Source organism: Ischnura elegans, chromosome 1, assembly GCF_921293095.1.
Source record: "Ischnura elegans chromosome 1, ioIscEleg1.1, whole genome shotgun sequence".
Lineage (NCBI taxonomy): Eukaryota > Metazoa > Arthropoda > Insecta > Odonata > Coenagrionidae > Ischnura > Ischnura elegans.
In genome coordinates, this window is record NC_060246.1 from 1,761,582 (window position 1) to 1,774,793 (window position 13,212).

General features: G+C 39.8%; 1 long non-coding RNA gene across 1 annotated transcript; it reads right to left on the reverse strand.

Moving 5' to 3' along the window:
• Positions 1–9,342: 9,342 nt before the first annotated feature.
• Positions 9,343–10,330, reverse strand: LOC124173853. The gene is made up of 2 exons (XR_006868803.1): positions 10,291–10,330; positions 9,343–9,650 (listed from the first exon to the last, which is right to left on the reverse strand). It is a non-coding gene; the product is annotated as an uncharacterized LOC124173853 (long non-coding RNA).
• Between the last annotated feature and the right edge of the window lie 2,882 nt (positions 10,331–13,212).

Consider the following 13,212-nt stretch of genomic DNA (forward strand, 5'->3'; position numbering starts at 1 on the left):
ACAACCAGAGTATCCCGTATGTGATTTTATTTGGGCAACAAATGCACGAGCAGGGGCATCACAAACATACCATGTGACATCAACACAAAAATCTTCACCATCACAATTGATGCCACTTGTTTTAAGTTCCCTCATCTCCTGGACATAGTCATCAGAAACTCAGAGCATGAAGTGGGTTTACCATAGCCATGGTAAATGCCCACAGGAAAAGGTGGGATTACCGGAAAGTCTTCCAAGCACATCAAAATAACCCTCACCTGACTGCTGGAGCTCTTTGCAACAATTGTTGTTTGGTCCACTCAACTTTACATTTCTTTCCCCACAATGCCAAATCATCTACATATACTCCTATTATGAGTTTCTTCCCCTCATCACAATACACACATGGATCACTTGTAAGTCTCTTAAGTTTTAGGTCACAAAGTACTTTATCAATATGTTCATACCACTCTCTCCCACTTTGTTTAAGACCATATATATCCTTATTTAGTTTACACACACAATTTTGACCTCCCTCCTCAAAGTATTTCGGTTGTTTCATGTATACTTCCTCATGCAATGGACTGCTCAGATATGCTGAGAGAACGTCCACATGCTCTTGAACCCACCCATTTTCCACTGCTAAAGCCATTAACAACCTAATGCTTTTACGTTTAATCACAGGGGAATAAGTCTCTTTGAAATCTATACCAGGTATTTGGGAGAAACCTTGAGCTACTAATCGAGCTTTATATCGTTCAACAGTACCGTCAGGCTTTTGCTTAACCTTCAAAACCCATTTACAACCCAGAACATTCTTACCTGCGAGTTTCTTCACAATTTCATAGGTACCCTTCCTCTTGAGATTTTCTAGCTCTTCTATCATAGCAGCTCGCCAGTGTTCAGCTTCCCCTCCACTCAATGCCTCTTCCACGCTGCTAGGCTCCATGCAGCTGGGCTCACAGCACGGCAGGGTGTGGCTGAATATTGTCATTTTGCAACAGGGACAATGCACTGGTTTTGGGATTCTGCTGCTACACCTGAGAGTCACTTCAGGTTGCAGTACGTCCACTTGTTCTATCTCATCATTCTCCCATTCTATTAACTCACCATGTTCCCTTTCTACTCCCACCAGATTCACTTCCTTAGACTCATTCTCTTCTAAATCTTCTTCTTCCCACTCAAAGTCCTCATCATTCAGACCAGGTATCTTATCAATTGCTGCCTCATGAAGGTGCCCAAGACGTTGGTGCCACATTTTCGCAGTCCTCAATGCAATAGCTTCCACATCTTCACCAGGATCTTGTGATGTGGTCTCGCTCTCACTTACCGCCACTGCCCCTCTTGATTCCTCTTTGCAGGCTAGTAAATACAGTCCACCTGACTCACGAGCAGTAAATAGAGGTACGCCATCGTCGGAGCCAATAGCGCTGTTCTTATCAAACGTACGTCTAATTCCATTGTCAGCTAGGCGCTTCACAGAGATCAGGGGGTCTATTCTCTTACTCGAAGCGCGGTAGCTTTCTGACGGAGAGATGCTTAATTAAGCTACTTGCTCCCACTTGTATTCTCTAACGCTGAAGCTCCGGCGAAGGGAGCTTGCAGAAGCTACAGGTAGCTTATTAGGCTCCAACCCTTATTCTATATGGGATTTGAAGCTACTTCCGTAGCTTCAAACTAGCTACCACGGTAGCTTCGCGAAGCACGCCCTCGAACCCCGCGCTTCAGCTAGCTACCATCAAAATACACGGGGAATTCCTATGAGCCGCCGTGAACCAACAGGTGCATGTCGCTATTCTTTTGTTCTATCCCATAAGCATCTTTCTTGGCACGGCCAGCGATGGAGTGGTAAACAAGAAAAGTGTTGACTATTTTTGTTGTTTTCCGTAATTATTATCTTTAATGAGGTCGGGAATGCTGCGTAAAATATTTGAAGCATTCAATTATTGTATTCTTAACAAAGTAGTGGGCATGAGAGACAAATTTCGTGACTATATATGTATGTTTCGGAGTGAACTATCGATCGCATTAACTAGTTGATTTCATTATTTGGAGAAGAAAAATGTTGCTTTCAATCATTTTATTTCACGTGAGATCTTATTTTGCATGTAGTCATTACTAGTGAGAAGAAAACCCCCGAAAACAGTGATCATTATTGATGTTGCGAGAGACTGTGTTGTAGTGACGGTACAAATTAATGCGTTGAAATCATTACCAATGCCAATGTATCCACTGCACAGAGATGGATGTCTTATTTTTGCAAGTGTCTATACATTAATGATTAACTTTACTGTGCATTATCAGCAACGATCTTTGTTGTGAAGTGATTGTGTGAAGAGAGTTTAGTGTTACATAGATGCAGACCGTGGAGATGTGGATATTATTGTGTTATAATGAAATGTAAGGTGTTTCCTGATAGTTATTAATAAATTTTTTGCTCTTCCAATGAATAAATATGTTCATGATATCATTCTGCTTTCATTTGTGTGTCTTTGGCCGTATATACGCAATTAATTTCAGTGCCGGTAGTTAAGTTGGTGTATTTGTTTTGAATTTTGAGAAAGTGTAGCCATGGATATTCCAGAAGCCCACGGAGGAAGTCATCACAAAAACAATAATATAATATGACTTTAATATTAAGAGAAGGAACTACGTTTAATAGGTTGTTTTTTCATAATGATGGTCAAGTTCTTATGAATCGCTCTCGCTTGCAATAGTGCAAGGTTGGCGGTTGGCATATAATACTGATTCATAAAACCATTTAAATATTAATTTAGCCGTCGTGAGAACGGCACGACTGTAGAGTTTTGTGTAAATATTGTTTGAAGCATATTGTGAGCCTAAAATGATTGCTTAGGCCAATCTGAGTGAAATGACGTAACTTTCAATCATAATTTTCTCCACCTTCCCATTAACTTTGTTGAAGATATTCCCGAAATAATATACACTTATCGTATGCACATGTTATTGCGATATTCTCTCGCAGTGCAAGAAGGAACAATCTTTGCACAGAAACAGTTGGTCATCAAAATTTTTGCATCAAACAAGCAAAAGCATAAGGAGCGATGAGTGAAAAGTTCTCGGGAATTAGAACGACAATGTGATAGCATTGGTTTAATGTGTTGGTAGTTTACTAGCATTTTCTCTTCATTATATTTACATGGCCTACATGATTAGCAATCGTGACATAAACTGCTGCATCGATCGAAACTATTGAATTGATCTAAGCCGCTTAGCCAAATATAATTATTTCTACGTATTTCTATTATTATGAAAGCTAAAGGCACTCAGCATTTCGTAATTTACAAAGCACATTAATTTCAACTAGAAGAAAAAGTCAGCCGAGAACGACTACATTATGATTTTCCCGCAGGTTACGAAATGAAACGAGCGATTTCATTGGTTCTAAAAGTAAAAACTGAGTTCGCACGAAATATTTCTCATACCCCATATCCGGTCTGAGAAAGCTACCAGAAATTCTCGGTATGAATTAGCTACTCCCAGTTAGGGAATAGGGTTGGTAGCCAATTCTGGTAGCTAGTTCGAAGCTACCACGACGGGAGCTTCGAGTTAGAGAATAGACCCCCAGGTTGCACTCCAGTTCAGGTACATAGAGCACTCTGGTCAATCCCAAAGTCCAACCTCAACATGCTTCTGTCAATTTGACGTTAACAGTTCCAACTCCTTTAACGTCCGCTCTCCCCTTGCCCAAAGCTACAGACCCACGCAGTTCCTTGAAGGTGTTGAAAAATTCACGATGCGGAGTCATGTAATCTGAAGCTCCCGAGTCCACGACCCACGAAGATTTGCCGTAGTTAGAAGTAGGAGTCCTTAGAATACATGCTCTGAAGCGGTCTGTGGCCACTTCACTCTTGTTTTCATTTTCTCCTCGGTTCCTGTTTATTTCAGCCCTCTTTTGATCGCACTCTCTCACTACATGACCACGGTTGCCACAAGCATAGCATCTAGGATTGTCACAGTTTCTGGCAAAGTGTCCCCATTTTCCGCACTCAAAGCACTTAGACTCACTTGCGTTTATCGTCTTACTTCCGTTTATGCCACTTCCTCGCATCTTACTGTTTCCTCCGTAATGGTTTTTCTTCTCGCCCCTGTTATTAGGCTGATTTCTGCGGAATGGATGGCCTTTCGTCGATGTCAATGCTGTCGGTCGTTCCTCTCTCTCTTTCTGATCATTTTCTCTCTGAACCCTCTTCTCTTCCACAAGTAATCTTGCTTTCACAGCTCTAGTTGTAAGGTTCCCCTCCTGCTCCATCGAACGGATTAGCCCTTCGTATTTACTCAGAGGCAATCCCATTAGGAAGATCATAGCAATTTGCTTATCGGTAAAAGTTATTCCGCCTTTGCTCACCTTTCAATAAATATCCTGAATTCTCGACATATACGCCTGCATACTTATATTTTCAGTCTTCTCCACGTTCACCATCTCTTTCATTAGCATGACAGTGTGAAGTAGGGTAAATGTTGCATGGATTTCCTCAAGGGTCTTCCAAGCCTCTCTTGCTCGTTCACAATCACCTATGTCTTGCAGATATTCATCATTAACATGTCTGAAAATATGTGCCAAGGCTCTCGTGTTTGTTCGCGCTTGCTCTGCATTCAGCTCTACCACATCGTCAAATCTGGGGTCAACCACATTCCAACAGTTCTTCTCCACTAGTCCCGCTTGTGTACGAATAGCCCACACATAGTAATTATGTTGGTTTAACCTCATGTAATTATCGTCTTCGCGCACTTTCGCTTCGTCCGCCATTTTCACTCGCTTAATGCCGGCAGCACGAGTTCTTCTTCTCAACACATAAGTTGGGAGCGAATAACTTTTATAACCGTCACCTTCTTACATCACTTGAGCGACTGCGCGACCAGTACCAACTGGTACAACATAAAAAAATGAGCGGCGCCTTCTCACGCCTGCCAACCTTGCTGGCTGATATACGAAACACAAGCATGAAAACCCCAACATGTTTCGGCATCGTTGACGCAACAGCAGTGAAGTAGTGTAGTCAAGATATCAGAGGAAAGAGGCAACTGCTGAATCAACCGCTTAAGGCGAACCTGCCGATACAAAAAAATATACTGTCATTCTACCCGACTACTAGCTACGTACCACATTTACCCAAATAATAACAAAAGACTGCAAATTATTCATTACGGTGACTGTGAGGAAAAATACGCTAATCCATAGCCATCAGAAAGCTACTTTCTGAGATTCATTTCTACAATGTGTGATTACAATTATTGGTGAAGCACGTAGGTAACTTAAAGGACATGTTCATGGTTAAGGACTTAATGGACATGGTTCAAGGACATGTATGGTTATATGGAAAGGCATATTCAGCGAGCTACGAAACAATCCCGTTCAAGCAAAATTACGCTGCAACTGTGAATGTCGGTGACAGTAAATCTTAATCAAATAACCTATTTCGTCTGGATCTTCACAAATCTTACAATTGTGTATTTAGATTAATATTTGTTTTGTCTCTTCAAAATATCTATAGATCACTTTGGGAAGTATACTGTCCTCTGGAAACTCATAGCATTCGAGACAAACAAATAGATAAAAGACAGTATCATCTGGAAGATGCATTTGGTGTGTTTTTGGGACTCAATTTAGGTGATACAACTTCTTGCAACTGCTGCATTCAATTCCTACCTTCTTTTGCCTCACAGTGGAGTTACACATACCATTGGTAAATTCCTTCCACTGACAGGTGTGAGTACGACTTTTCTTCCAATGCCAGTGAACGATGAGATTCAATGGCGGAAGACTTTAGACATTATTTTTATGATAGATGATAGTTGGTGAACGGGGAAAATGAGCTCTACAGCCTCTATAATATATAAAGGATTCAAAAGGGGGTTCTCAAATGTCCGTAAAATTTGACACCACTCGTCAGAGGAATAAGCAAAAAACACTTCACCAGAATGCCCTCCTGTTGCAGTTTACGGGAATTACTTCCACGAGACTACCACAGACACAAGCACACACCCCCGAATTGACACCTTCGCAAGGCTGTCGGACCTCGCTTAGGTAACCTGGGACCCCTCGCAGAGCTGGATGGACTCTTTTACTCCTTTAGAATCGCTTATTGTTTTTGTGGTAAAGCTGTACTAAAAATACTTTGGGATGGTAGCTATTCCTGCTCATTTCCTAATATCAATGTTTTAGCTGCCTTTAACATTCTCTTTGGCTCTCTTTTGAATGGTCATTTAATTGCCTTTTCTTCTTCTTAAGTCTTTTTTTGTTGCTTGCTTCTGCAGTTTTTTCTCTTCCCTTTCCTCCTTTCTTAGTTCCTTTTCTGTTTGAGTTTCTTATTTTATTCTTGTCATGGCATTATTTCCATTTTTCTGGGGTCAATTTACGTCTTGTACAAATGTTACCGTTTCGGTACTTCTTTTTTCCTTTATTTTTCGTGTTTCAGGCCAAAAAAGAGTGATATTATCGTGGCGTGGACCCTCTGTTAGGTGTGACCTGTGTATGTGTGGCACACCAGGAATTTCAGATAATGCTGCCTCAGTCTCTACATAAATCTATGGGTAGTCGTTTCTTCTGTGTTATGCTGGTTATGTACAAGTACAATTACTTTCTCACACGTTCCTTCTTCCTCATTCTCCATCAATTTGCATTGTAATTTGATAGCGCTCCCACAATCTACATAGAACTCTGAATTCCTCTCCTTTTCCCAAATTTTTGTTGAATACTTTAAAAATTTTCACTTTGCTCTTCCCCAACCATCAAAGAAAAATCATCTTATGAAAGTGGATTCATCTTACAAACTGAGGTATTCACACTGACTTTGGATGAACGCTTTCCTAGGCACTTAGAATAATCTATTGCCTTGGCATTCCATGGATATAGGCCTAATGCCCTGAAACCATTCTTAACTATTCTAGACAAGTCAATGTTGTTCAATATGGCTGAAAGAATGGGAACATAATTTTTTTTATCGGTGTTAGGGTTTTTAGTCTATTCAAGTACGGCATTCTTCCACTTAGTCTTTATTGGCCTAAAGGCAGCCACATGAGCGGGTTGCAATATTTTTGTGGAGTTTTGGTACAGAGCAATTAGAATAATTTGAAATTCTTTGCATAGCAAACTTCGGTGGCATAGCAGATGGATTTTGTGGCCATTTACAAACAACACTACTGGTAATGGGATTTTATTTTCCAAAAGATAAAGATGAAAAACATTCCCAATAGATTTAAAAAACATTTCTGACCTCATCCACCCATTGTCACTGCGCCCTATCCCCCATTTTTTGGAACCTTTTGCACTATTTTATTAGGGATCCTCTGTAGAAGGTAGATGATCATCGGAGGACACGTATTTCCTGAGGATGAAAAGTTCTTATGACGGTCAGCGTTGCCTTCACGTGACGGTGGGGGTAACTTCATATACATTTTTTGATCCAGAGGGGCAAGCGCTACTCAAGTAAAAATTTCTCCTTTGCAACTTGACTGAAACTGGGCTGGAACAACCTTGAAACTCACTGCCTTGCTTCTATGCTGAAACTGCATTGAAATTGAAACAAACCAGTGGAGTTTGGGAGAGGGATGGCAGTGCAATTAAGAACTCAAGCTACTCCAATGAAACTCCCTTGGCTGACTAAACTGAAACTCCCTTGGCTAGCTACACTGAAACTCCCTTGGCCACTAACTAGACTGAAACTCCCTTGGCTACCATCTAGACTGAAACTCCATTGGATAGCTAGGCTGAAACTCCCTTGTATGCCAGGCTGAAACTCCCTTGTTTGGCTGAATACATTTCCCCTACCCAATCCATTAAAATTCCCTTGTCAAATCATATGAAATACAGTCAATTAACAACTTGCGCAACCCAGCCAACAGTGGATGATCACATAACAGATGTCTCCCACAATTTTGCATGGATGATAGGAGATAAAGGGTACCCTGGATAGGTGATTGTGATCAACAATAGTTATTATAACTGCAATGATCACAACATTTTTCAAGACACAATTTATTAAAACGTGAACATACATCAATAAATTAATAACTGTTGAAGCACATACAAAAATATTCCAAATGAAAGAAGTCATGGAAGTTAGATGCTCCTGAAAAAGAGAAGAAACATGACTGATGAGAGTCACAAACGACTTAACTCAAAATCAAATTAGCAAAATCCCTGTTAAAAATTCCCCATTGAAAATACCCATTAAAATTCCTTATAGGGAATTTGCAATGGGGACTACCATTCCCTATAGGGACAGTTATTCCCTATAGGGACTGTAATTCCCCATTGAAAATACCCATTAAAATTCCTTATAGGGAATTGGCAATGGGGACTACCATTCCCTATAGGGACAGTTATTCCCTATAGGGACTGTAATTCCCCATTGAAAATACCCATTAAAATTCCTTATAGGGAATTGGCAATGGGGACTACCATTCCCTATAGAGACACCCATTCCCTATAGGGACACCTATTCCCTATAGGGATAGATATTCCCTATAGGGACTGTAATTCCCTAATAAAACAGAATGAATAAAAACAATTGTTCCATTGATATGAATTTAATGCTAAATTAAACATTTTTACGTTGTATAACATAAATATGTTGACAGGCTTGCTACTCTTTAACAATACAAAAGGTTAAAAAGGGCAAGATTTGGGGTAAAACTGCACAAATTATGCAATTCCAGCTATGGTTATACACATAACTTTAAAATGTATGTTGGAAATGATGAAGTAAACAATATTCCTGTTAATACAAAGGTAGTATTGGATTTGATGGCCGCGTATAATCTTCTAAACAAAGGATATTAATTGTATGTTGATAATTGGTATAATTCGCCAGATTTGTTTCACAAGTTACACACCTTAGGAACTAATGTACTGTACTTAGTGATCTAAATGCAAAAATATGCCTAAAGATAGAGACGAATTAAAACTCCAAAAAGGTGAAGCCATATCATATTGCAGTAATAACATTACTGCAAATGGAAGGACAAGAAGGATATGTTACAATAATGAACACCAGGCATTCCTTGGAGTGTACAGATACCAAAAAAGTAAAGGTAAAAGGATGGCAAAACGTGTAGTGTGCTTGGAGAAAAAGATAAGAAGAGAATCCACATGGTAGTATGATGTGTGCAAAAAGCCACTATGTTTGGAACATTTCAAGCCCTAAAGAATTATCTCCAATTATGTAAAGTATTTAATTTAATTTTGAATGCTTTTATTTTTGCACACAGTAAACCATAGTTGGTAGCATATACTTCAAGCAAATGAAAGAGCAAGTAACTATTAACAAAATATCAAAATTTGGACCGAATTGGTTAACAAATACCACTTCAAATGTCTCATACAAACCAATATTACAATTGTGTTCAAATTCTTTCAAAGTTCGTGGTGTTTGGGGTCGATCAGGGGATTGATGTGAATGGTATGCGAGTATTACAAAGGCTGACAGGGAATGAACAATCAATATCTTAGCTGGTAGCATTTGCATCCATCATCAGTCTGGATAGACATGTGAAGTATTATTTGCTACTTTTCAATAGCTTCTTCCTTTGGTATTTAACCATGTCACAACTTTTGGTGGCAAATGCCTTTGTGATAACTTGCTTTAGTCTAGTTGGTATATCCCTTTTCAGGTTGTCATCCTGACTCCAGACTCTCTCCATTGTCCCTGCAAATAAATATAGAATATTAGTAATAAAAACAAGGTTATATCATTTGCTATGAACCTATCCTGCAGGAAATCTACCTATTTATTACATTTACACATGGCATCTTGCAAGCATATTTATGCACTCCCACTCTAACGCATTCATATTTATGTGCATGCATCAACGTGGCGAACAAAATGCTATGCTCAACTTCCTAACAAGTATCTATTCTGTGCTCAACAAACAGGTTATTTTTTTATAAATATTTATGTATACCCGTTAACTGCGTAAGGAACACCGGGGTAAGTGGAACCCCTAACATAAATAGTTGACATTTCAATAGAATTGCATTGACATTCAATTTTAGTAACATTCTATAGCAATTGATGACAATATAATTGCACATGAAAAACTCTCCTTTACTTGGCTTATTATTTATATGGTGCATTAATGTGAACCATTCAAATTATAGAAAGCAAAACTTAAATTATCACTGAGGAGGCATGCGCTTCTCATCATAGTTAAATGAAAAACGAAGCGATGACTCGTTACTAAGGCTATGTGTGAGCTCCAAACGAAAACCACGTAAGATTCCAAAACATTCAGCAGTAACTAATAAGTATAAGCAGTAAATATACATTGCACTATAGCGAAACATACTCGCATTCCTTATTTCTTCGAAAGCCCGCTCGAGCTCACTGAGTCCGGTCCTCCGCAGGATGACTAACGGACGGCGCGGCATTGATGACCGGTCGGTGTATTATCCTCCTCGTCCGGGGTGCCCATTGTTGTAATTGGCGCCATCATTGTGAGTATAGGTAATCGTTCCTAATTTGTTGACCTTCTTTTGTCTTTGAGTGTATTTCGGCTCTATGCCGTTCCATGCCATGTAATCTGTTCTCTGAATCAGTCATTAAAAACAGCCGAGCAAGTGTGGTGTGTTTTACTTGCAATATCACGGTAATCCTACAATTTACCCATGTGGAATCCACAATAAATCACAGGTTATGGGCCCAGATGCTGGAAGAAACGTGAGTGAATTGGATTTGTGGTGAAAGACTTGTGGAAGTTAAAACTGGACACCTGTTTTGTCATTTGCTCACGATGGCTGATTTTGTTTCTGCGAGTGGACCATGTAATTTTGGGATTTCTAAACTCAAAGGAAGAGATGACTACAAGAATTGGAGTTTCTCGATGACGAACTATCTACGACGTCAAGGCCTATGGAGTGCAGTAAATGGGAAGGATGTTGCTGAAGGTAAAGAGAGACGTGAGGAACGTGCTCTCGCGGACTTGTGTCTCATGGTAGAACCTCAAAACTACCAGTATGTGCAGGACTGCAAGACATCAAAAGAAGTTTGGGAAAAGTTGCGAAAGACTTTTGAAACCAAAGGACATTGGCGGTATGTTTATCTGGTACGTGCCATGTGTCAAGCCAAATATCAAGACTTCTCCGACATGGAATCGTACATTGCCCATATAACCTCTTTGGGACAGGAGATGAAGAGCCTGGGAGAGGAAGTGAAGGACAAGTACCTGACAGCCATGATATTTCAAGGGCTGCCTGCTGAGTTTGACAGTATTGTCATGACTCTGTGTGCCGGGGAGGCTGAGATGAACTTGGAAACGGTTATAACCAAACTTTTGGATGATAGTCAACGCAGAGGTGTCACGAATGAAGAGTCCGATGATCGTTCAGCCTTGTACTCTAAGAAGAAAGTATCTTCGAAGAAGAGTAGCAAGCAAGAGAAGTCCAAGGTTTGTTGCTGGCGTTGTCGTGAGATTGGTCATATATCGAAAGACTGTCCGACGAAACCGAAGGATTCGGAAGAGAAACAGAAGAAATTACCTGTCAACAAAAGTGAAGACAAGAAACCAAAGAAATCGACTGTGGCCAAAGATAAAAACACTTTTCTGTGTGCATTAAGAACTCAGCGAGATGATAGCGTTATAGTGGTGGATTCAGGTTGTGATGGTCATATGTCACCTGACAAGAAGAATCTTGAAAACTACAGAGACAGTGTATGTAATCAGGGAGTGATGGTTGGTGATAATGGGAGGTTAAAGGTTGCTGGAACTGGTGATATAACTTTGAAATCTGATAATGCCATAAATAAAATGAGTAATGTTTTACATGTTCCAGGTTTGAGTGCTACTTTGTTGTCTGTTAGTCAGTGTACTGATCAAGGTATTAATGTACTGTTTACTTCTCGAGGTTGTCATTTTTTAGATGCAGATGACTGTGAGGTGAAAGGATCAGTGCTGGGTACTGGAAGTCGAGTGAATGGCTTGTATCACTTGAATGGCAAACCAGCTGCAAAGACTGCATTGGTGGGGCGTGTGGAGGATTATGACTTGTGGCATAAGAGGCTGGCACATGCAGGGAGCCAGAAATTAAAGTTATTGAGCAGTCATTCTCCAGATATTCAATTTCATGATGTGAATACAGAGGTATGTATTGGATGTGCAATGGGGAAGCAGTGCAGACAAAGCTTTCCTAGCTCCATTTCACCAAGAGCTTCTGAGCCACTAGATTTGGTTCATGCTGATTTGTCTGGACCGTTGCCAGAGAGCTATGGAGGTGCCAAGTATGTATTAACAATTGTTGATGATTACTCTAGATTTGTGACTGTGTATTTTTTGAAAAACAAATCTCAGACTACTGCTAAACTGAAAGAGTATGTAATCGAAAATGAGACACAGCTAGGCAAAGCTCTCAAGGTGTTTAGGTCTGATAATGGTGGTGAGTTTGTGAATAAAGAGTTGAGTATTTTTTTCAAATCAAAGGGAATAGTCCAACAGAGAACTGTACGGTATACACCTGAGCAAAATGGTATTGCTGAGAGGCAAAACAGAAATACTTTTAATGCAAGTAGAAGTATGATGTTCAATGCAAAGTGTTCCAAGAAACTGTGGGCTGAAGCTGTAAACACAGCTGTTTATGTGCAGAATAAATTGCCTCACAGTGGAGTTGACAATGCAATTCCTGAAGAGCTGTACACTGGTAAACCTGTGCAGTATGCCAATCTAAAAGTTTTTGGTTGTAATGCCTACGTACATGTACCAAAACAAGTTAGAGGTGACAAGTTATCTGCTCGGAGTAAGGGTATGTTTTTTGTTGGTTATGACTCTGAAAGTAAAGGGTATCGAATGATTGATCCTGCTAATCCTCATAAAGTATCTGTTCATCATAGTGTAAAATTTGATGAGCGTAAATTTACAATGTGCTCTAAATCTGCTACTGATTTGGCTGATGTTGTTTATTGTCCTGTTCATGATTTAATTGCAGACAATGATGTTGAAACTGTGCCTTTAAATAACGATGAAGTTGTTATGCATGATGATGATGATGCACATGGTGACTTTGAGGGAGAAAATCTAGGTAATGATTGTCCAAACCCAGAGAATAATGCTAATAGGAGGTATCCCTTGAGGGATAGAAAGCAGAAAGAATATCCTGATTTTGTGTTGTATGCTGCTTCTCTCTATGATGATGCTATTTTTGATGATCATGTGGAGCCAGTGACTGTAAAAGAGGCTTTATCTGGGAGAGATGCTGAACATTGGAAACAAGCTATGGTA